Source organism: Mastigoproctus giganteus, chromosome 11 (assembly GCF_048544385.1).
Source record: "Mastigoproctus giganteus isolate SK-2022 chromosome 11, ASM4854438v1, whole genome shotgun sequence".
NCBI classification, from domain to species: Eukaryota; Metazoa; Arthropoda; class Arachnida; order Uropygi; family Thelyphonidae; genus Mastigoproctus; species Mastigoproctus giganteus.
The window spans coordinates 144,586,300-144,612,344 of record NC_143585.1 but is presented as its reverse complement, the minus strand read 5'-3'; the positions used below and the strand labels follow the sequence as shown (position 1 = coordinate 144,612,344).

The 26,045-nt window shown below is 37.1% G+C and overlaps 1 protein-coding gene across 1 annotated transcript in view; it reads right to left on the bottom strand.

Moving 5' to 3' along the window:
* Positions 1-26,045, bottom strand: part of TBC1d7 (TBC1 domain family member 7) — a 183,073-nt gene that overhangs the window by 12,316 nt on the left and 144,712 nt on the right. Inside the window, 1 exon segment of the mRNA XM_090384586.1 lies at positions 10,528-10,624. The gene's annotated coding sequence lies outside the window, so the exon portion shown is untranslated.

Sequence of the window (26,045 nt, the reverse complement as noted above, 5' to 3'; positions counted from 1 at the left end):
CTGGGGAAAGAATTTCAACCAAGGCCTCCTCAGTTTCATGCCCTGGAAGAAAACCAAAGTAAAAAGACAATTTAGACAGGCAGCAATAAGTTGTACAATGGTTTTACCCAAGTTGTACAATAAAACAATAAGAAGATAGGCCTTACCAGAAGTAGGGCATCAGGTTTGGAAATTAATTTTAACAATGCCATCTTCTAAAGGATATGAAAAGTTGCCTCATTTCAGCATTTATTACAGAGTGTAACAAAGACAGTTGTGCAGTTGCTTGATAAAAATACCCTCGACGTTCTCAAGTCCAGGACAACTATTATTATTGATTTCAGAGATTGCCAAATCAACTTCCTCCTGGCTGAAGCAGGGAGTGGATTCAGAAGTAGCATAGGTCCTAATGAGAGATCTAATTAGCATTAGTAGAGGAATATGATTAGGGGTCTTGCTAGGGTATGTGGCACCAGAGTGCAACTGAAATTTGGTGCCCTCTTTAAAAATTTCTTCATATGTGTATATAAGTTTCAGGTTTTCAGGCGCCCCTTCAACATTGGCACCTTGGTGCAGTGCAACCCTTGCACTCTCAGGATTGCCTGCCCCTGCATATGATGCAAGAAAGTAAGCTTATATAGCATCAGCCAAAAAAAAAAAAAAAAAACTTCCCATTTCACACATCCATTGACTCCAAATCTTGTCCACCTCCACTACGACAGATGGAAGTTTGTTGCAACTATCAACCACTCGCTGGCTAAAGGCAAATTTACACACATTTATTCTACAACTGTCTTTCTTCAATTTGAATTTATGTCCCCTCAGGTGAGTAATCTGAGCAGAGGAAGAATCCTATCAGCATCGAGCTTGCTCAAACCATTCAAGGCCTTATAGACCTCAATTAGATCACCCGCAGGTGCCTAGTCTCCAGATGCTGCAATTTGCAGAACTTAACCTTTCTTCGTAAGGGCAGCCCTTTGTTCCACTCACCGATCTTGTTGCTCATCTTTTTACTCGTTCCAGTAGCTCTACATCCTTCCTAAAATGAGGCTTCCAGATCTGTATGCAGTACTCACGGTGGCCTGACTATAGACTTATACAAGGTGACAATCACCTCCTTATCCCTGCTAGCAAAATTTCTGTATATCATTGACAAGACTCCATGAGTTACTCTTGCAGCAGCTGTTGTTGTTGTTATTATTTGGTTTTTAGGAGCATTAGCAACTAAGGCCATATTGCTTCAGGGATATGCAGTGGTCATTCCCTGACCTTACTGCATCCTCTGTTTTGGTGGTCACGGGCTCGAACCCTGGTCTAATCAAGAAGCGTGTGCTACGCACTGCTGCTCCTGTCCACCTGGCTACGGAGACGCCTTGCTCTTGCAGCCTGTCTGTACTACTAAAAAAACTTCATATCTGACTGCACAAATATCTCCAGGTCTTTTTCATTATCTACTACCCATATGAAGTACTTTACATTTGTCAATGTTAAACTTCAGTTGCCACCTCTCAGTCCATCTGTTCAACTTTTATAGATCCCGTTGCAGTAGTATACTATCATTACTGTCATTAACATCCCGGCCGACCTTCGTATCGTCTGAAAACTTGGTCATTAACCCTGATATACTTTCATCAACTAATAACATTATTCCACTGATTACAACTCTCTTCTATTCTTACTATTCCACTGATTACCACTCTTCTGCCACTCAACCACCTTTTATCCATTGCAGCAACTTTCCCTTAATGCCATTCTGTTCCAATTTGTAAAGTAGTTTTCCATGTGCAACAGTATCAAAAGCTTTCCTAAAATCCAAATACATGATATCAAAATTATTTTTTTGCATCCAGTTCCTTTGTGACCACATCATAGTATCCAATCAATTTTGTCAGACAAGACTTCCCCTTAAAAAACCCACGCTGTGTCTCAACTATAACTGCAGTCTTGTCTATATGATCCTGCAGCGATTCTTTAAACAATGACTCCATTATTTTCCCTGGAACAGAAGTTAAACTAACAGCAAATCTTTGGCTTTAACTATTTGTAATTATTTGTGCCACCCTTTGTGAATTGGGAAAATATTTGCACATCTCTAGTCCATGAGGACCTCCCCTGAGTCCAGGGAAGATTTTATAATTATGGCTAAGGGTTTACTTACTTCCTTTAATATAACTAGATAGATTCTATCCACCCCAGGTGCCTTTCTTATGTTCAATTTCAAAAATTTCTCTTCCACTTTGCTCTCAGTTATTACAAAACCTTAGCTCCCTGCCTCAGGTTGATAAGCTTGTAGCCTCCACTTCCCTACAGACTACCTCAGCAGATTCATCAACAATCACACCGTCGATATCAAGGGGACCAATCTGATTCATCCCCTTCCTTCTAGAGTTTACATAAGTAAAGAAGTCTGATGTTTTTCTTTGTAACCTTTGCCAAAGATTTCTCATAATCTGCCTTCGCTTGTCTAACCTCCTTTGTGACTTGATTACAGACTAGCTTATATCTACCAGTCTTCTATATCACCTGATAATTGATATGCATCACATGCATTTTTCTTCTCTGCCACGAGTCTCATTAGTTCATCAACCATCCATTAGGCCTAAATCTTGATTGGTATTTCTTAGTTGGGACAAAAAGCCTAGTAGCTTCCCATTTTGAATTTGCTGTTGGTAACATCATCAGTTGGTCCCATTGTATAGAATTTAAAGCGTCTGGGACTGCTGTAGTCACCTTTACGAAAGCAAAAACCCTTTCCCATTTCCCCTGATAATAGTTACATCTTTGAGTAAACCCCATGTCAAACACACTGTGACCTAGTTGTTCCTTTATCTGCAGATTCTCAATGCACAAATAATCAATGCTGATAATCAGATCAAGAGCATTACTCCCTCTAGTTGGCTTTTGAACATGCTGCTATAGAAAACAATCATACAATAAATTCCCAAAAGCCTTGCTAGTGTGCGGGTGACCAACCCACAAGTTCCAATTAATATATGGGAAGTTAAAATCCCCCATTATAAGACAATCTGATTTCCTGGCCCACTATTTCTCTGTGCAGTTGTTCATTGTACTCATCAGAGTCATTAGGCCTATAACACACTCCCACTCTCATTTTTGCTTTCCCAGTGCTTATGTCACACCAAACTGACTCAACATTGTACTGTTCACCTATGTCAACTGGATGAACTTAGATTTTATGTGTTTCTTAACTAACAGCATAACCTCCTCCCTTCCTATCATGCCAATCCATTCTGTACACATTAGCATTAGTAGAGGCATATGATGCAAAAAAGCAAACTTATGCAACATAAAAAAAACAAAAAAAAAAAAAAAAAAAAAAAAAACGCTGCCATTTCACCCCTCCGTTCATTCCAAATACCTGTCCAGCTCAGCCTTAAATTTATTTAGCCTACCAACTTCCACAACAAAGGATGGATGTCTGTTCCATCAACCAATTTTGGAAGTTAATTAATACGTAAGGGTACATAGATTTACCGTTCATAACTTGCCGCCATTATTATATTATATAACGTCATATCCTGAATTAGATAGCATTAGCTTAGTATAGTTTAGTGTATAATATTATCAATTAATCAGTAACATTTATTAATCTTGTTAAACTTCATTGTCAATTAAATTGTATTTTTTAACTAAATACATATAACGACTTAGATTTTACAAACGTAACATAATTAATTAATACATAACTTGATACGGAAGTTATATAATGGAACTCGGAGATAATATTTGATACTGAAAAAGATATATAGATATATAGTGTTATAACTGCATTGGGATACAAGTTTAGGGTTATAATTTTGTACTGAAACTGAAATTGAATCAAAATCATGACTCAGACCAGAGCAGCAAAGCAAAAGGCTCAAGCTAATTGTAGTGCTGTGGCTCAGGGGAGAACTGAGGGGGCAGTTGCCCTCTAAATCACAGCCTTTTAAAATGCACTGCTTGCTTGATGTTTGTGGAGCAATCAGGTACAGGTCATGATATTGCCGAGGGGAACGTCTTTGTGTGTGCACGATGTAAGGAGTGTGAGGAAATCAGGCAACTCAGCGTTGTTATGGGCCTATATGAGAGCTTGAAGGACAGAGTGGATGCCCTCGAAGGATCTAAATTGAGGGCCCATCAAGCTCTCAGCTGCCCACATCAATGTCAGAACTTGCATTTGAACATCACGCAACACAGCAGCAACTCTCAAGGCAGAATGTGCTGGTCCCAAAGGAACTAGTTGTAGGTGACTCTATTGTCAGAGAAACGGAACATATTGTGCAAAAAGGATAGATAGAACAGGACCAGGGTATGTCTGCCAGGGGCAACGGTTGATGACATTGTAGGTCAGATATCATCCTTTAAGGGCACAAAGGGTGATATTGTTGTGCAAGTTGGCACTAATGATATTAAGAGCAGGAGACCGGCAGAATTACTTAACAAGTACAAGACAATGCTGAAAAAAAGCTGTGACTTAGGGTTGAATTTGAAAGTGTCTGCAATTCTGCCCAGACACGAAAGGAGGGAGTATATAATGAGAGCCCTGTTGATCAATTCAGCCCTGGAAAGATTGTGCAAGGCTCAAGGGGTAGAATTTTTTTCAGCCTGCTCTCTACTTGTTAACAAGGGTGACTGCTTCTACAGGGATGGGATACATTTAAATAAAGAGGGTACAGAAATATTTGCTGATGCTATTGAGGCAGTGTCAGGTGGGTCAGAAAACTGCTAGCTTGTGGGGATACAAGGACTAATAGATTAACAGTAGCCACTGGCAGAGGTGAAAGTGATTCTTCCACTGCTTCTATTAGAATCAGCAGCAGCCTGGAAAACAAGATGCAGGGTATTTCAAAGACTGCTGGGAGTCATTGTGGTACAAGTAAACACATGGGTTGTGTTAGGGTAACTAAGAATAGGAACAGGTGCATGTATGCTTGCATGTACACCAATGCTAGGAGTTTGGTAAATAAATTTGATGAATTTGAGGTATTGCTCAAAACATCAAAGGCAGTTATTTTTGGGATATCAGAGACATGGTGTCACACAGATATAAGGAATGCAGAACTGGAATTTGGGGAGTACAATGTCTACAGAAAGGACAGACACGATAGGAAGGGAGGAGGAGTTATGCTATTAGTTAAGAAACACATAAAATCCAAGGAAAGTGAAGCCAGTTGACATCGCTGGACAGTGAAGTGTCGAGTCAGTTTGGTGTGACATAAGCATTGGGAGATCAAAATTGAGAATAGGAGTGTGTCATAGGCTTAATGACTCTGATGAGTATAATTAGAAACTATACAGGAAAATAGAATGGGCTAGTAAATCAGAGAGTCTTATAATAGGGGATTTCAATTTCCCAGATATTGACTGGAATTTGTAGGTTGGTCTCTCACACACTAGCAAGGCTTTTGTGGATTTATTGGATGATTGTTTTCTGCATCAGCATGCTCGTGAGGCTACTAGAGGGAGTAATACTCTTAATCTGATTACCAGTATGATTCTTCATGCATTAAGAATCTGCAGATAAAGGAACCACTAGGTGGCAATGATCACAGTGTGCTGAAGTGGGATTACTCAAAGAGGTAACGAACATCAGAGGTAAAGGGAAGGGTTTTTGCTTTCGTAAAGGCGACTACGGTGGTCTGAGACAATATTTAAATTCTATACAGTGGGACCAACTGATGATGTTACCAACAGCAAATTCAAAATGGAAAGCATTCAAAGAATTAATCTTGGAAGCTACTAGGCTTTACATACCAAGAAATATTGTTCTGGATGTCAGATGAACTAATGAGACATATGGCAGAGAAGAAAAATGCATGGGATACATATAAATTAATGGTTGACATGGAAGCTTATGATAGATATAAGCTGGTAGGTAACCAAGTCATAAAGGAGATTAATCAGGCAAAGGCAAATTATGAGAATTCTTTGGTAAAAGATGCAAAGAAAAACAGCAAAGAGTTCTTCACCTATGTAAACTCTAGAAGGAAAGGGATGAATCAGATTGGTCCATTGGATATTGATGGTTCAACTGTTGATGATCCTGCTCAGGTGGCTAACAAAGTAAATGAGTATTTTGCATCTATATTCACACATGAGGAGTTATTCAGGGAGGGGAATGCCAGAGGTGAATTAAACTCTGGCAGTGAGCTAGATGATTTTGTAATAACTGAGAGGAAAGCAAGGAGAAATTGTTGAAGATAAACATAAAAAAGGCACCCAGGGTGGATGGGATCTATCCAGTTATATTAAAGGAGGCAGCAAAGGAAGTAAGCAAACCCTTAGCCATAATTATGAGAGCTTCCTTGGACTCAGGGGAGGTACCCATGGACTGGAGATGTGCAAATGTGACCCCAATTCACAAAGGAGGATCAAATGGCGACACAAGTAATTATAGACATGTTAGTTTAACTTCTGTTCCAGGAAAATTAATGGAGGCACTGGTTAAAGAAGCACTGCAGGATCATCTAGGCAAGACTTCAGTTCTAGCTCGGACACAGCATGGTTTTGTTAAGGAAAAGTCTTGCCTGACCAATTTGATTGGATACTATGATGTAGTCACAAGGGAACTGGATGCAGGGAAGAACTTTGATATCATATATTTGGATCTTAAAAAGGCTTTTGATACTGTTGCACATGGAAGACTGCTGAACAAATTGGAGCAGTGTGGCATTGGAGGAAAATTTCTGCTATGGATAAAGGGATGGTTGAGTGGGAGAAGACAGAGAGTGGTAATCAATGGATACTGCTCATCATGGACTAATGTTATTAGTGGAGTCTCTCAGGGTTCAGCGTTGGGTCCATTGTTGTTTTCTGTATTTATAAATGATATTGATGATGGGATATCAAGCGTAATGTCCAAGTTTGCTGATGATACGAAGGTTGGAAGAGTTGTTAAGGACACTAATGACAGTATGCTGCTGCAATAGGATCTAGAAAAATTGAGCAGATTGACTGAGAGGTAGCAAATGAAGTTTAACATTGACAAATGTAAAGTACTCCATATGGGAATCAGTAACCACAGAGTAACGTATCAATTCTGTGGTACTACGCTGACAATGTCGGAGAACTAAAAGGACCTGGGGGTAATTGTGCAGGCAGATATAAAGTTTTCTGAGCAGTGCAAACGGTCTGCAAGAGTAGCTCATGGTGTCTTGTCAATGATATACAGGAATTTTTATAGCAGGGATAAGAAGGTGATTATCCCCTTATATAAGGCAATGGTCAGGCCACACTTTGAGTACTGTATACAGGTCTGGAGGTGTAATTTTAAGAAGGATGTAGAGCTGTTGGAATGAGTACACAGAAGGGCAACAAGATTAGTGAATGGAACCAAGGGTTGTTCTTACAAAGAAAGGCTTAAATTTTGCAAATCACAGTGTCTGGAGACTAGGCAACTGAGAGGTGATCTGATTGAGGTGTATACAGCCTTGAATGGTTTGCGCATGCTCAATGCTGATAGGATTCTTCCTCTTGCTCAGAATAATCACCCGAGAGGGCATAAATTCAAATTGAGGAAAGACAGATGTAGGATAGATGTGCGAAAGTTTGCCTTTAGCTAGAGGGTGGTTGGTTTAGTGGAACAGACTTCCATCCTTTGTTGTGGAAGTTGATAGGCTAAATAAATTTAAGGCTGAGCTGGACAGGTATTTGGAATGAACAGAGGGGTGAAATTGGAGCATTTTTTTTTTTTTTTTTGGCTGATGCTGCATAAGCTTGCTTTCTTGCATCATATGTCTCTACTAATGCTAATGCTACTACTATTCCTTTGTTGAAATTCATGTCAGTCTTTGCCGGACAGACCACAGCAATCACGAAAGTAAGAAGTGCCAGTTCTGCTGCAATGCTACTACTACACTCAACTGTAAAATACTAGTTGCAAAGCCGGATTATTTGGCTGCCATGGCACCACAGTTATAAAGTCCTACTGATAATTTTAATATTATCAACTCTCAATAAACTTCTTCTAACAATTTGTAACTAATTATGAATCATTACAATAAATTTATGGTAACTTTCCATTAGATCAGAATTTTCCTTAATTTAACCACAAATTTTAGGTAAACATACCATTTTATAAACTTTTCAAACAATTTTGTTTTTGCAGCAAAAACCATTTTAGTATTGTGCCACACAACGCCTTATGGTTGCTTTAACAACAGATGAAGAAATATGGTACAAAAAAAAAAAAAAAAAACACACACATGCAGTTTTGAGTTAGAAATAAACATTTTCCCCAAGTCAAATACAGCGCGCCCTTGTTACACTGATTTGCTATAATGCTGTTCTTATATTATAACCCATATCTGACTATAACGCTGTCACAAATCACTATAACGCTCTTTTACAGATTGCATTTTTGTCATATTTAACAAAATCATTTCATTTGATAGAGTCGATAACTTGAAAATGAATAGAAAAATAGCATTAAAACGTTTCCCACGCCAACTTGAGAAATTTTCTCAAGTTTAAAAAATTTTAATCTTGATCATTAAAATTTTAATATTTTAATACCTGATCATTTTTTTACATTTTAAAAAAATTATCAAGTATATTGCAAGTAATATTTGTGTTATATGCATTTAACCGAAGTCTAGTCATCACTCTAATACTGACATTACGCAGTGTCAGTATTAGACATTGTGTGTAACAGACAGTTTACTCGAACATTGTATCATAATTAATGCAACCAACGCAGTTACATTTTCGAAGAGTTAATAATGGTGGATAAGAATAAAAAAGCAACAACGTTGGATGCAGTACGAAGACAACAAATGTAAGTAAAAGACTGAATTTGAAAATTAAATTAGATGTTTTGAAGTGAATCGATTCCAGTCAACGACAAGTGGATGTGTGCCATAATTTATGACTGGCAAGTTTAACTGTAAGAGCAATTATAAAAAATAAAGAATTAATTTTAGCAGCGGGAAAAACAGCTGTTCCACTGCTTGCAGTGGAACAGCAGTTTTTCCTGGCTATTAGAATTGAAATGGAGACTTTAACTAATTTTATTGAAAATAATATCCAATGCAAAATTTACTTAAGTTAAATATTTAAAAAAAGGGGGGGGGGAGAAGAGAGAGAGAGAAGAGAGAGAGAGAGAGAGAGAGAGAGAGAGAGAGAGAGAGAGAGAGAGAGAGAGAGAGACCCTATATGATGGTCTGAAGAAAACTCACCTAAAAAGAAAAAAAATGTGGAACCATTTAAAAGTAGTAAGGGCTGGTTGAATAGATTTAAAATCCAGGGAGAAGCTGCACCGCAAGTGCAGATCAAGGAGCCAAAACTTTAAAAAAAAAACTTGTTAAAATTATTGAAGAGGGGTATTATGTGTTATACTTCTTAACAAGTTTTTAACATAGATGAAGCAGGGCATTTTTGGAAACAAATGCCTAAAAGAAGTTTCATATTAAAAGAAGAAAAAAGCATGCCAGGTTTCAAAGCGGTAAAGCAGCGGTTGACTTTATTGTTGGGTGGTAACGCTCCAGGGGGATTTAAAATTAAAACCCCTTTTAGTTTATCAGGAAGAGGGCCAAATTACAACCCAAAATTGACACATTTTTCATGATTAAATTCATCAATTAAATTAAATCAATTACAATCAATTTAGATCAATTAAATTCATGATTTTAATTGGAATTTTAAGTTTAATTTTTATATTTAAGTAGTTACCACATAAGTATATACATATGTAATGCAGAATATTTTATATGAATATATATATTTGAACATTAAATATTTTGACTGATATTTGTGCATCTTTTCACTACTGTTTATTATTTATTAGGAAATATCCTATGGCACCGACTGCAACTCACAAATACATATGTTACCTTATGGGAATGCGGCACTGGCTTAGAGAAGATTCACTTAGCGCTCTATTTTTATGGAACGAATTATCAGCGTTAAGCGGGGGTCTCCTGTATCAATAAAGAAGTCAACCTTGTTTCCAGAGCAGCCAATACTGAGGACTGATATGATCAAGTAACATCCTGATGTTCCTGTTTATGGACATTGATAACATCTATTTACAATTCCCCTCATCCATATACAAGGATTTATTTGAGTTTCAGAACCAATGCAAGGACCTCTGAGCACTGAGCAAAATCTAAGCATGAATGCTCATTCCATTAAAGGGAAAGTAAAAGTTATTCAGTTTATGGCTTTTAGTGTCAAGTGCTGGACGTTATAAAATGTAACTGAGCCTAATCACAAAAAATTTCAAACTTACTCAAATGAGTAGGCTATCCTCAACCCAATGCCTTTTGATAACAGTTTTATCAACTCTCTCCCCATGTAATCAAATTTAAAATAGCTTTTAATGTTGCTGACCAACCACTCAGAATTTTCCTGAAAGGTATATCAAAGTAAATATGAAATTTATCAAACAATAACATAAAACTATCAGGTGGATTTTTTGAAATTTGTTATTTACATTAAAAAATTTCAATATCTAGTTGAGTAATTTTTATATATTTTCCACAAAATATTTCATAATTCTGTTGATTATACAAATTAAACAGAAAATTAAATATTCTGACTGCTCACCTTGAATTCTCCCATCCTTCTCATTTCTTTTCAAAGTCTTTTAACTTTGATCTAATATTAGGAATTTTTTTGGCTGGATAGATAACCCTTGATATTCCTATAAGCATACCATACACTGTTTCTAGCTGTTTTCATTATATATATATCATTATAAAACATATAGGGTGATTCTTAAGTATGTTACACCAGTCTTATGGGAGGTTTTTTTTTTTTTTTTCCGATTGTTTGAGTCAGAAAAGAAAGAAAAAAAAAAAAGGCTGGCATAGCAGACATGTTACACGATTGTCAGAATGCTGGCATGTGGATGGAGGTGTACTTGTCCTCCACACAAGTGCAGAGAATGTTTATAGCTTACTTTGAAGAGCAGCACTCCAAGCCAACTTACTATTCAGAGATTCAATGAAAGTTTGTGTGTTCACTGGTGCTGATGTTGATCCTCTGCACAGCGGCTGTCCAAAGACAGCTATCACTAATTGAAATATTTAAAAGTCCAAACGCAACGTTAACATTGCTGTCTAAATCATTGTGATGCCTTGGTATCAAAACAGGTTTGTCATATATACAACAGCATGGCAAATTGTAACTCAGGAATTATGCTTACAGCCAAATCATGAACAAATTCTTCATTCACTATCAGAAGACAAAGTGAATAATATAAGGTGCTGTGAAACCTTACTTGAAAAGCAGAATACTGATGCTAACATTGTCCATTAACATTGCCTTCTCAGATGAGGCAATATTCCGTGTCTGTGAGAAATCGACTCAATCATTTGGGGGCCAGAAAACTCTCATTACGTACATGAAAATGAAACAGCCTTGTCTAAAGTGAATGTTTGGTGCAACTTACTTGTTATTAGTATTAGTGCACTGTTATTTGACAGAAAGTGAATGAAATGGACTCCATTTCTTCCAGGAAGAAAGAGTGAAAGCTGATAACTACCTCACCATGTTGCAAGAATATGCCTCTGATGATCTATCACTCAATATCTTAGTCCAATATTTAATTAAAAATATTGGATTTTTAATTAAATTTTAATCACTAGATTGCCTTGGGCCTACAGGATCTGTTTTTTTGTGATTGAGGTGTAAAAAGCCTTGAATGGTTTGAGCACGCTCAATGCTGATGGGATTCTTCCTCTTGCTCAGAATAATCGCCTGAGAGGGCATAAATTCAAATTGAGGAAAGATGTGCGGAAGTTTGCCTTTAGCCAGCGGGTGGTTGATTGCTGGAACAAACTTCCATCTGTCATTGTAGAAGTTGATAGCTTAAATAGATTCAAGGCAGAACATGACAAACATTTGGAGCGAGGGGGTGGGTGAACTAAGGTTTTTTTTTTTTTTTTTTTTTGGCTGATGCTATATAAGCTTGCTTTCTTGCATCATGTGCCCTTGCTAATGCATGGATACTTTTAACATGATTGCACTTCCCACATTTTACCCACACCATGTGTGCCAATAGTGTCCAAGTAAGGAAATTGCATCTAAAAAAGACACTGAGCCTCTTGAAAAGGTCTAAAGACACTTGGACATCACTTTTGAATGTTGCTTGATTGGCCATGCTGCTCTTCTGAAATGGACACCCACGGTCACCTGACCTTACTCCATGTGATGTTTGGCTGTGGAGTATGGTCAGGTTTTCTATACCCTTTATTTTAACCATACTTAAATCATATCAATGATTTAAAGGCCAGAATTACACTTATCCACAGAAATGTGTGCAGCTATATTAAACACTACACTCCAGCAATTTGAAAGATTCACTGATAATAATGGTGCATACATTGAATGCTGACAGTTTTTTTTCTTTTCTTTTTAATTTTCTTTGTAATAGTGTAAAATAAGTAAACAAAAAAAAAAAAAAAAAAAGATTTACAGTTTAGCATTAACAGTGACATTTATATTTTTCACCAATACTTCTAAATCATTCCACAGCAAAACTAGACATTCTCTCTCTCTCTCTCTCTCAGACAGTATGAAAAAATGTGGTTGTATAAAATACAGTAAACCCTTGCTAATCGTTACAGTTAATCCAGATGTCAGAAAATCTGAATCAAAATATGAAAAATTCTGTTCACAGTTGAGTACTTTGAAAGACACACGGATGAGTAACTTTCACTGCGTGCTGGTTGACTGCACAGAGAAAGATGGAACATACATTACATTTGTTTAGTATCATTGTTGACTCTGAGTCGGACGGATGTTATTGCTTATATTGCTTCATTTGCATACTTATTTATACGCATATAAATATGTACATAAGTTAATATATTTTATATAATTATTGGTTCTAAGGAATTAAAAATGAAATAAAAAGAAAACACTTTATTTTAACTATCATTTAAGTCTGATATCATTTATAAATACAGAAACCAACAATGGACCCAACACTGAACCCTGAGAGACTCCACTAATAACATTAGTCCACGAAGAGCAGTGTCCATTGATTACCACTCTCTGTCTTCTCCCACTCAACCATCCCTTTATCCATAGCAGCAATTTGCCTCCAATGCAACACTGCTCCAATTTGTGCAGCAGTCTTCCATGAGCAATAGTATCAAAGGCTTTTCTAAGATCGAAATATATGATATAAAATTCTTTGCATCCAGTTCCTTTGTCACTACATCATGGTATCCAATAAAATTAGCCAGACAAGACTTCCCCTTAACAAACCCATGCTGTGTCTGAGCTATAACTGAAGTCTTGTCTAGATGATCCTGCAATGCTTCTTTAACCAGTGCCTCCATTAATTTTTCTGTGTTAGAGAATGCATAATAAAAAAGAGTGGGAAAGGAAGGAGGCAGGAGTAGTGTTACTAGAAGCAAAGCAGTTGAAAGAGTTAGTTGGTTAGTAAAATATATAGAGTAAGTCCCTGACTTATGTAACTTCGGACTTACATAAATTTTTTTTCGCTCAAATGTTTTTTTTTTTTTTTAGGATTGTAAAATTTAAAACAGTAAAAAAAAAATAATAATAATGATAATAATAAAAATAAATAAGCAATCAATACGAAGCTTAAAAAATAGAAATGAAGAGAAGATTCCGAAAATTTATTTTTTTTATTACTGAAGATTTCAGTGAAGGGAACACTTTTCTTATGTACCACTCTGGCTACATCATCGCTGTCCCTAGATAAAGTTTTTAATCGAACTAATTAAAAAAAATATATATATATATAACTATTTTTCTATGTATATAACTAATATATTTTAAAATATACATATAACTAATTAACTGAAAAATAGACTATTTTTCTTCATTCTTCTGAGGATATTATGTGGCTTTTGTAATTTTGACATAACAGAGATATAGCAGTAATATTTTATTAGTCATTCCTGAGTTACATAAAACTTGACTTATGTAAGAAGTCCTGGACCGTATCTCTTATGTATGTCGGGGACTTACTGTATAAATAAATAAGCGTTTTTGTATACTTACTGTATACAAAAAAAAAAAAAAAAAAAAAAAGAAAGGCAAATTTTCTTTCTGTGTTCTAACTTGAGGTTTTATGCCATTCAAATATGTGAGCTCTTTACATAGTATCTTCCCCCCATAAACTTGACGTAAGGACTCATAACTTTCAGTTAGTATTTTCTTTAGTTTTGTTAAAATTTTAGGTTAATTCATTGTCTATTCTTTTGTCTGTCACCTGTGAAACAAAGGCATAGCAGTTGACCTTGAACCTTTCTCCCATTGGCTGCCAAGTCTTATTCTAACTCACTTGTTTACTTGCAGTGAGACAGATTTTCATTACCTTTAAGTTTTTTGAAGTTTCCCAGAAAACTGACAGACAAAAGAATAGATAATGAATTAACCTAAAATTTTAACAAAACTAAAGAAAATACTAACTGAAAGTTATGAGTTCTTACTTCAAGTTTATGGGGGAAAGATACTATGTAAAGAGCTCACATATTTGAATGGCATAAAAGATTTTTAAAAGGAAGAGAGAATGTGGAAGATAATAAATGACCAGGCCATCCGATATCATGAAAACTGATGAAAATGTGGATCAGGTAAAGACATTGATTAGAAGTGATCATCGTTTAAGCATTAGAATGGCTGCATCAGAACTCAATATGGATAAAGAAACAGTTAGACAAATTTTAAATGAAGGTCAAAGAAAGAGCTGACTCCAAGTTTTGTGAAGATGTTTTGAAAAAATATTGAAGATACAGACTGATGAGTATTGTAACTACTTGTGATGAAAGTTGGCTGTTCCAGTATGACCCAGAAACTAAAAGAAAGAAAGAAAGAAAGACAGTCAATGCAATAGAAGACAAAACAACCGTTCATACACAAAAAAAAAAAAAAATAAAAAAAAAAAAATAAATAAATAAAAAAATAAATAAAAAAACCATGCTTCTTGTTTTCTTCGATATTAAAAGGAATTATTATGCTGAATATGTCCCACCAAGACAATGCTACTGCACATAACATGCTCCCAATGCACCAGTTTCTGGCCAAAAAAACAAATCCCTTTTTGTGAATATGCGCCCTACTCGCCAGACTGAGCCCCTTGTGACTGTATTTCTCTTCCCTAAACTGAAAAGTGTACTTAGGGGAACTTATTTTCAGCCCACTGAAGATATTCACAAGAAAAAAAAAAAAAAAAAAAAAAAAACGGCTGAAATGTTCAAAGGGCTTACAGAAGATGACTTCCAGAAATGTTTCTGTGCTTGGAAGCAACATATAGAACAGTGAGTGCAATACCAAAGCAAGTATTTTGAAGGAGACAACCTGTAAGGTATAGGTAAGAACAGTGTGTGTAATCCCAAAGCAAGTATTTTGAAGGAGACAACCTGTAAGGTATAGGTAGTGGCAGGGTAGAGCAAATATATGTGCAGGACTGACCAATTGCAGTTATACAGTTGGATTAGTTCAAAACAACATAGAAGCGGTGAAGAGTTGTTCTTTCCAAATAAATTTTGCATTCACTGAATAGTGTTTTGGGTCAAACAGTACCAGGGGTTTCCCTCATTTCCGCTGTTCAGTGAACAAGTGTAAAGTGTGTTAGCTGTCAGATGGCACCATGGGTTTTCCCCATCTCCGTGTTGTGTACTCTGTTTGTGAACATAGTACCCTGTGGAGGCCAGAGATTTAAAAAGTGCGTGGGAAGTGGAATGTCATGTAGTGTTATGTTCTGTCGTTTCTCTGACCATTTAGCTGTTGGTAGATTATTTACCAGTAGATTATTTTTAAGTACTCTGACAGGCCTTGCCACCTAGTTTCTGGAGATTTCAGTGGCAAAGGCCTACGAGAGTGAACTTAAAGTAATTTTTTTGTTTCCAATAGTTATTATTCATTAAAAACCAGAATTTTGCAGAGCCAAGCAAGAGAAAGTGTCTAATGTAGTTGACTACTGTAAAAGTGAGGAAAAAAATGGAAGTCTTTTAATACCACTGACAAAATCAGTCAAAAGAATGTCAGCATCAACTGGCATATCAGAGTGAACAGTTTACCAAATTAAAAAGGAGAAGAAAAAGAAATGAGAAGGCCAGTTATTTAAATCACCAAATAAATGTTTCCATTCACACCTCAAAATTCATATCAACGATTTTGACAAATGTATAATATGAAGAGTTTAATGGGTTTTATGCTGTAAAAAATGAATTTCCTACAATAAATAAAAAAAAATTCTCAAAAAACTAAACAAAGATATAGGATTTAAAATGCAGTGAAAGAACGTTATGACAAATAGAATTCTTCTACTTGTGAATTTCATATTTAAAGACTATAATATGTTTTAGAGAAGACTGACCTATAATATATATGAATGAAATGTGCAAGTAAAGGCTCTCGTTTAATTATTGCTCATGCCAGAAATAATGGGTTTATCTCAAATTCTTTACTTATATTTAAAGCTCAACAGAAGATGGAAGGTTATCACGATGAAATGAACTGGCTGAATTTCGAATTTTATATAGAAGAAATATTAATCCCCAATATTTGGAGATTAGTCATATGAGGGGGGTATCAAAAAGTTCGTACCCTTACCTAAAAATAATAGCCCAAGAAAGGTGAAACTTGACAGGAACTTTAATCCTTTTCTATGTACTCTCCATGTATAGCAACACATTTGTCCCACCTATGGATCAGCTGTTTAATGCCTTGATCATAGAAGTCTGCACTTTTTGCTGAAACCACAATTCTACTTCATCGACGACTTCCTGAGATGAATCAAAGTGGCATCCATGCAATAGTTTCTTCATTTCTGTAAACAAGAAGTCGTCTGATGGTGCTAAGACAGGAGAATAGGGTGAGTGCTGCAGTAGTTCAAAGTCACACTGGGCAACAAAGTTGGTGGTGGCAACGGCCGCACGCATGAGCTGGTGCATTGTCTAACAGAAGGCGGACACCTTTGGTTAACATTCCACGCCTTTCACCTTCAAAGCATTGCGTAACTTTTTCAAAAGATTTCTGTAGTATTCTCTGGTAAGTGTGGAATCATGAGGTAGGTAATCTGTCAGGATAACCCCTTTTCTGTCCAAAAACATGGATAACATCACCTTCTTCACTGATGGAGTGGTTTTTGTCATTTTAGGAGGTGGGGAGGAGTGTGCTTCCACTGCTTTGACAGGTCTACAGATCATACTGGTACACTGAGAATTTGTCATTTGTCACCAACCGATTAAAAAAGTTCTTAACATCCGCTTTACACAAATCCAACAGTTAGTGAGAACATTGCATTCAACACTGCTTCTGCAAAGGCATCAGCAATCTTGGAACTCATCATGCGGAGACCTTAGACATGTGCCATGGGCAGACTCATAACTTATTACTGCTGCATTTGCGATGAAATGAATTGTCACTCAGCTGCTCAACCTTTGCAATCGTCTCAGTCTGTGGTTATCGAAAGCCTTCCTTCTCTTCGCTTGTCAAAGACACTTGTACAACTGCACTGGAACTCCCGTTTACACTTTTTTACAGTGTCATAGGATGGACAATTCTGCCCACCCACAGCTTTTATTTCTTTGCCAATTTCCTGAGCATTTCTTGCCCAGAAAATGCAGGAACTTGATCACTGCTTGATACTGAACTTTGTCAACCATAGCATCCTTCCTCAGATTCAGGGCTCCACCTCTGGTGTGCAATCACCTATGGAAATGAAATTTCACATGTTAGTTATTGAATATGTAGACAACTTATATTAAAAACGGCATCTTCCTCCTGACGTTTTATCTAGGTCAGGGTACAAACTTTTTTATACCCCTTCGTACATACTGCCCTGCATCATACTGTTTTGTTAGAAAAGATTCCAATGTCTAGAAATAAAAAATGTGATTTGCAAGGGTTGCAAAAAAACTGTGTACCATATGATCAGAATATGTTGAAAGATATACTTTGCAATGTAATCAAACAATATCAACTATCTACTAAAATTTTTAAACTGGATAAAATAATAGAAAGATATGATATGTCTGTATTTCATTTGCCCCTACCATACAGACCTAAACTCAAATGAGTTTACATGGGGACAGATTAAGTAATACATTGCATTTCATAATGTGTCTTTTAAACTAGATGACATTAAATCATTATTTGAACAAAAGGAAGCTGAAATTGGCATTTAATAATGGAAAGAATGTTGCAAACATGTTAATGAGATTGAAAAGCCACATACGGATCAACAGCATCTCACTGATGAGAGGAAAGAAAATTTTACTATACAGTCAGGAGTAAGTAAAGAAGAATCCTCACTTGATGAAGAAACACTTCCTATTTCATTTCACAAATATACATGGTCTCAGTTTTAATCTCAATGATGTCCATTTCCACTTACAGTCTGCCAAACCCCCATGTACTTTATCCAACAGAATCTCAGTTATCGGTTGATTCAACCACTGCTCATCTCAGTTATCCTAATTATTCGCTGTACGATTCCTTTTGCCTCAAAGGTGGTACTCGTGCATATGTCCATTCCGATATTCCCTGTCAGAGACTTGGTTGGAATCTCCTCTTTGCGATCTTCTCTGGCGTAAAATCTCCCTACCTCATTCTGTCAAAATCATCTGTTGTCTTTACTGTTCTTCCAACTCCACTAATCACTTGGAACTCTGACTTCCTCGATTTGCAACTAGACTTTCTCCAGTCCAACTTTCCTAACAGTGAGGTAATTTTCCTTGGTGATTTTAATGTTCACAGCTCCAGCTGGCTTAAATTTTCTAGTCACACAGACCCAGCTGGTCAAGATGCTGAGGCTTTTGCAATTATTAATAATCTCACACAGATTATTCATTTACCTACAAGAATACAGGACAATCCTAACTATACAGCCAACACACTTGATCTTTTTCTCACAAACAACCCTTCTAAGTACACAGTCGAAGTGAGTGGTCCTTTATCTCATGACTATTCCCAACCTCTTGTTGTTTGGCATTACAAGAATGCAAAATGGGATGACCAGTCAGATTTCTTTTCTTCTTTCCCTTGGTCGGATTAGTGTTTCAAAACTTCTGATGTCAATGTTTGCTCAGATTGCGTCAGCGAAATTATTCTTGAAGGAATGGAATCCTTTATTCTACATTCCACCTTAAAATCTCGTCCTTTATCAAAACCTTGGTTTTCCAATAAATGTGCTAAGGCTGTTCAAGAGAAGAATGTTGCATATCGTAATTGACTTGTTTCCAATACTTCAGTTTCATTTTCTGCCTACACCAGAGCATGTGACAATTGTAAAGCAGTTAATCAGTCCAATTTAGATTTTGAACAATTCTTCAGTTTCATTTTTTGCCTACACCAAAGCTTGCAACAATTGTAAAGCAGTTATTTATCAGTCCAAACTAGGGTATATGAGGATAAGGATAAATGGGCCTGTTGTACTGGAATCCATAGCATAACAAATAACAAATAATTATTTGTTAGTCCAAACTAGATTTTGAACAGGCTAAGAGTAGAAAATGTGTTTCTTGCCCTAATGGTAGCCAAGCATTCTGGTCTCTTGCCAAAGCTATTGGCTGCAACTTTTGCCCATCTTGCTCCCACCTCTGTCAAAATCAGATGGTTCTATTGTCACTTCAGCCAAGGATAAAGCCGACCTGCTAGCATCTCATTTTTCTTCCAACTCATGTATTAATGATCTTGGTAAAACACCTTTCACCATTCCCAGCATGCTCCATTCAATGCCTCCTGTGGTCTTCCGTCCAAAGGATATCAGAAGGATTTTGATGAATCTTTATGCAAAGAAACTCCAGGTCGTGACGGTATTTCTCCACATGTTCTCAAAACCTATGCTCGTGAACTTAATCCTGTTCTTTGCCACCTTTTCCCCACTTTCTTATTCCAAAGATGTTTTTCCTTCTGCTTGGAAATTTGCTCATATCCAGGCAGTTACTAAAAAGGGTGACATATCCCTCCCATCCAATTATTGTCCCATTGCAATTACTTCTACTTTTTCTAAAGTAATGGAGGAATCAATTAACTGCCAACTCTTAAACTATCTAGAAACCTTCCGTCTGTCAACGATTGCTAGTATGGATTCCGTCAGTTTCAATCCACTGGTGATATTCTGGCTTATGTAACCCATCTATGGACAAATTCAATGGAAAAGTTTGGTGAAACACAAGCAGTTGCTCAAGACATCTCAAAGGTTTTCGATCGTGTTTGGCATAAAGGTCTTCTAAACAAGCTTCCATCTTATGGTTTGCCAACTGTTTTTTGCAATGGGTTATCCATTTTTCTCTCTGACCACTCACTGAGGGTGATTGCTCTCAGTCTTCTAATTTCTCCACTAATGCTGGTGTCCTCCAAGGTTCAGTTCTTTCCCCCACTCTTTTCCTCATGTATATTAATAACCTTCTTCCATTGACTGGAAATCCTATCCACAGTTTTGCTGACGATAGCACATTGCCTTCCACTTTCCAGTTTGAGAAACCTCACCCTGCTCAATCAGCTTCACTTCTTGAATAATCGCTACAAATTCTTTAAATGCTGCTCTCCAGGTAATTCTTGAGGTCCTTGAGGTTGTCACAGATATTCTCTCAGATATGCCAGACAAGCTGTACTTGCTACCTGGGAGTCTAAAACGTTGATGGAACTGATATTCGGGTGACACTCAAGTCAAGTGGACCCAATTTCGGCAAAGTCCGGACGGTCTGTTACAGCCAAATCCTCTGCTTGCACCTTCACGATGGTGGGACTGTTAGTAATCCTGGGTATAACCTCCATGCACAAGTACACGGTGGGTGACCACCCAGGTGTGAACCAACATAAGCATGGGTCGAGGTGTGGCGCCCACACCACATGGAGGAACGCCGCCCCTCTATGTTACCAGGCAGTACTGGATGGTAGATGACTCATCAACCGGTGAAATACCACCACTTTGCTTATTGGAAGCTTGAAGTGGTGGAACCCATGTTTAGTCTTTAGAGCTAAGTTCCGGTCAACCCTTCCCTATCTCTTCAATCATGCAGTCTGATTGATGACTTTTGAGGTTATGATGAACATCGTGGCGAGATCCAATATTCCTTACATTTCGAGGGTACAGCTCTAAAACGGTGTTCGCAGGCCAGCCGCTAGTTAGTACAGCAGACCAAATCTATTGGTAACTCTCTAGGAGGCTTCCAGATCAGCTAGTGTATAATCTTGCTACCTCTACTCTGCCAGATAGTGACTGGAAGGAGTCCGAGTAATGTGTATGTGGGGAGTATTGTCGAGGCCACATTATGTCAAGGATCTGGGTATATTCTTACCACATGTACGCCATATCCAAAAATTTCATTACTTCATACAGCATGTCCCACCCACTTTTTCTTACTATTGAATACACCATGAATTGTCAAACTAATAGAGCAAGCTTATCTGCGAAAAAATCTAAACCTCCCAAGCACTTCCTAATTCATTTCACATATATATGTGGTCTCAATTCAAATCTCAACGATGTCCATTTCCACTTGCAGTCTGCCAAACCCCACGTACTTTTTCTGAGAATGTTAGTTATCGGTTGATTCAACTACAGCTCATCTCAGATGCCCAAATTATTCGCTGTATGATTCTTTTCGCCTAAAAGGTGATACTTGTGCATATGTCCATCCTGACATTCCCTGTCAGAGACTTTGCAATTTGGAATCTCCTCTCTTTGATCTTCTCTGGCTTAAAATCTCTACCTCATTGTGTCAAATTCATCTACCGTTCTCCCAACTCCACTAATCACTTGGAACTTTTTGACTTCCTCTCTTTGCAACTTGTCTTTCTCTAGGTTTCCTAACAGTGAGGTAATTTTCCTTGGTGATTTTAATGTTTCTAGTCACACCGACCCAGCAAGTTGAGATGCTGGGGCTTTTGCAATTACTAATGACCTAGCACAGATTGTTCATTTACCTACAAGAATATGGGACAATCCTAATCATACAGCCAATACGCTTGATCTTTTTCTCACAAACAACCTTTCTAAGTACACGGTTGAAGTGTGAGGTCCTTTAGGCACTTCAGATCACAACTTGGTGATTGTCTCTTCTCCAATGGAACCTTTATCTCATGGCTATTCCAAACCTCGTGTTGTTTGGCATTACAAGAATGCAAAATGGGATGACCTGCGAGACTTCTTTTCCTTGGTCGGATTACTGTTTCAAAACTTCTGATGTCAACGTTTGCTCAGATTGTGTCAGTGAAATTATTCTTGCAGAAATGGAATCCTTTATCCCACACTCCACTTTAAAATCTCGTCCTTTATCTAAACCTTGGTTTTCCAATAAATGTGCTAAGGCTGTTCAAGAGAAGAATGTTGCATATCGTAATTGGCTTGTTTCTAATTCTTCAGTTTCATTTTCTGCCTACACCAAAGCTTGCAACAATTGTAAAGCAGTTATTAATCAGTCCAAACTAGAGTTTGAACAGGCTAAGAGTAGAAAACTTGCTTCTTGCCCTAATGGTAGCCGAGCATTCTGGTCTCTTGCCAAAGCTATTGGCTGCAACTTTTGCCCATCTCTGCTCCCACCTCTGTCCAAATCAGATGGTTCTGTTGTCACTTCAGCCAAGGATAAAGCTGACTTGCTAGCATCCCATTTTTCTTCCAGCTCATGTATTAATGATCTTGGTAAAACACCTCCCACCATTCCCAACACGTTCCATTCAATGCCTCCTGTGGTCTTCCATCAAAAGGATATCAGAAGGATTTTGATGAATCTTGATGCTAAGAAAGCTTCAGGTCCTGATGGTATTTCTCCACTTGTTCTCAAAACCTGTGCTCCTGAACTTACTCCTTTCTTTGCCACCTTTTTTCACTTTCTTATTCCAAAGGTGTTTTTCCTTCTGCTTGGAAATTTGCTCATATCCAGCCAGTTCCTAAAAAGGGTGACAAATCCCTCCCATCCAATTATCGTCCCATTGCAATTACTTCTACTCTTTCTAAAGTAATGGAGAAATCAATTAACCGCCAACTCTTAAACTACCTGGGAACCTTCCGTCTGATCAAAGGTTGCCAGTATAGATTCCGTCAGTGTTGATCCACTGGTGATATTCTGGCCTATGTTACCCATTTATGGACTAATTCAATGGAAAGGTTCGGTGAAACACAAGTAGTTGCTCTTGACATCTCAAAGGCTTTCGATCGTGTTTGGCATAAATGTCTTCTAAACAAGCTTCTATCTTATGGTTTGCCAACTGTTTTTAGTAATTGGTTATCCAGTTTTCTCTCTGATCGCTCACTGAGGGTAATGGTAGATGGCTCTCTGTTTTCTAACTTCTCCACTAATGCCGGTGTCCCCCAAGGTTCAGTTCTTTCCCCCACTCTTTTCCTCTTGTATATTAATGACCTTCTTCCATTGACTGGAAATCCTATCCATAGTTTTGCCGATGATAGCACATTGCATTCCACTTTCCATTTTGAGAAACCTTGTCCTGCTCAATCAGCTTCAACTTCTCGAAAATCTGCTACCAATTCCTTAAATGCAGATCTTCAGGTAATTCTCCAATAGGGCAAAGACAACTTAGTTGATTTCAACCATTCTAAAACTCAGTCTTGTCTTATATCTCGCAAAAAGGATTCTTCTGCTCCTATGCTTATCTTTAGTGACATTCCGATTTCTAGGCAAAATGATATATCTCTTTTGGGGATTATCCTGACTTCTAATCTCTCTTGGCACAAGCACATTACAAATATTGCTTACTCTGCATCTAAAAAACTTGGTTTTCTCTTTCGCTCTCAGCGTTACTTTTCTTCCAAACAGCTGCTCACTCTGTATAAATCGCAAATCCGCCCTGCCATGGAATATTGTTCCCAAAACTGGGATGGTGCCCCCAAAACCTCTCTCAGGCTTCTTGATTCCATTCAGAAGAGGCAGTTAGGTTAATTAATGATTCATCTCTAACAAAGTCTCTCCACTCGCTTTCTCATAGACATACTGTTTCTGCTGCATGCCTCTTCTACAGATACTTCCATGGGCACTGTTCTTCTGAATTGGCTTCTATAATTCCCGCTCTCTCTTTCAAAACAGTCCGAACACGTGCCGCCACCAGCCAACATCCATTTACTGTCCAACTTCAAACCCACAGAACCAACTTTTCATCTTCCTCATTTGTTCATTCAACTGAAGTTTTCTGGAACAACCGTTCTTCATATGTATTTCCTGAAAATTACAACCTACAGAAGTTCAAGTCTAATGTCAACAAATATCTTCTTTCGTCTTCTGAACCTCTAACCCACGCACGGTACTAAGTACTATAGGTTCTAATACCTCTCGTGTTTGGGGTTTTCTTAAAAAAAAAAAAAAATTCTCCAGTGGGGCAAAGACAACTTAGTTGATTTGAATTCTTCTAAAACTCAGTCCTGTCTTATATCTCACAAAAAGGATTTTTTCTGCTTCTATACTTATCTTTGGTGCCACTCCGATTTCTAGGCAAAATGATACATCTCTTTTGGGGATTACCCTATCTTCTAATCTCTCTTGGCACAAGCACATTACAAATATTGCTTCCTCTACATATAAAAAACTTGGTTTTCTCTTTGCTCTCAACGTTACTTTTCTTTTAAACTGCTGTTCACTCTGTACAAATCACAAATCCATCCTACCATGGAATATTGTTTCCACATCAGGGGCAGTGCCCCCAAAACTTCTCTCAGGTTTCTAGATTTAATTTAGAAGAGTGCAGTTAGGTTAATTAATGAATCATCTCTAACAGAGTCTCTCCACTGTCTGTCTCATAGACATAGTGTTTCTGCTGCATGCCTTTTCTACAGATACTTCCATGGGCACTGTTCTTCTTAATTGGCTTCTATAATTCCTGGTCTCTCTTTCAAAACAGTCCGAACACATGCCGCCACCAGTCAACATCCATTTACTGTACAACTTCAAACTTACAGAACCAGCTTTTCATCTTCTTTGTTCATTCATTCAAATGCCGTTTTCTGGAACATTTCCTTCATACATATTTCCTGAAAATTACAGTCTACAGAAGTTCAAGTCTAATGTCACAAATATCTTCTTTCGTCTTCTCAACCTTCAACCCATGTAAGGTACTAAGTACTATAGGTTCTAATACCTCTCGTGTTTGGGGTTTTCTTAAAAAAAAAAAAAAAAAAAACAGACTGCACGTGAGGATGAAATTAATTTCCAGCATCAATAAATTCTGATTAAGTTTGCTTAAAAGATAAAATAACTTAAAAAGACAATGCATATCCATTATATATCAGTAGTAAAAGTAAGTATTTTTATAATTTACAATTAATAGTATTTGTAAAATAATAAGAGGAGTTTACCTCAATATAGTACGTAGAACACTTCCGTATGATACTCTGCAGAAATATCTGGAGAGTATCATACGGAAGTGTTCTACGTACTATATTGAGGTAAACTCCTCTTATTATTTTACAAATATTAATATCAACGTAGAACGTATTGAGTATTACAGCTCTGATTCATACTATCTAATTAATAGTATAAAAAAATTGTTACGAATATTAATGTATATGATATTTTATTTCATTCATCTTGATTTCTTCGTATCAATAAAATAATTTAATTAATAAATTTTTTGCAAGCTAAGATGTTTCCCAGAATCCAACAGCATTTTTAAATATTTTTAAGTGCAAATTATATATTTCTCGTATGCTAGTTTTGATATCTTACTGGATGTTTTGTTTTTCGTTTATTATTTCAAACAGCACATTTTACAATTTACAGGCAGGCATACAAAAACCCTACAATGGGCCCTACAGTATAAAACTAATATTCATTCCCCACTTTTCTACTGATTGCTTAACAGTTCAGCATTCACTCCTTACATTAAACATTTTGACTTGCCCTGTGGTGACACATAGTGCATAGTCCTTACAAGCACATTGACAGAAACTGTGCGAAATATTTCATTATATTTATTTTATTGCAACAGTCTTGTTACTTAATAGCCATGCCTTATAAATAAAACTCATAAAGAGAAAGACAATGTAAACTTAAAAAATTACTTTAATAATCTTTATGGAGTACCATATGAATTGTACTGGGATTGCATGACTTCAAATTTTCTTGGCTCCTAAGATTGGAAACTAGGGAGTTGTATATACATACAGTTCATCACAACTATGTGTA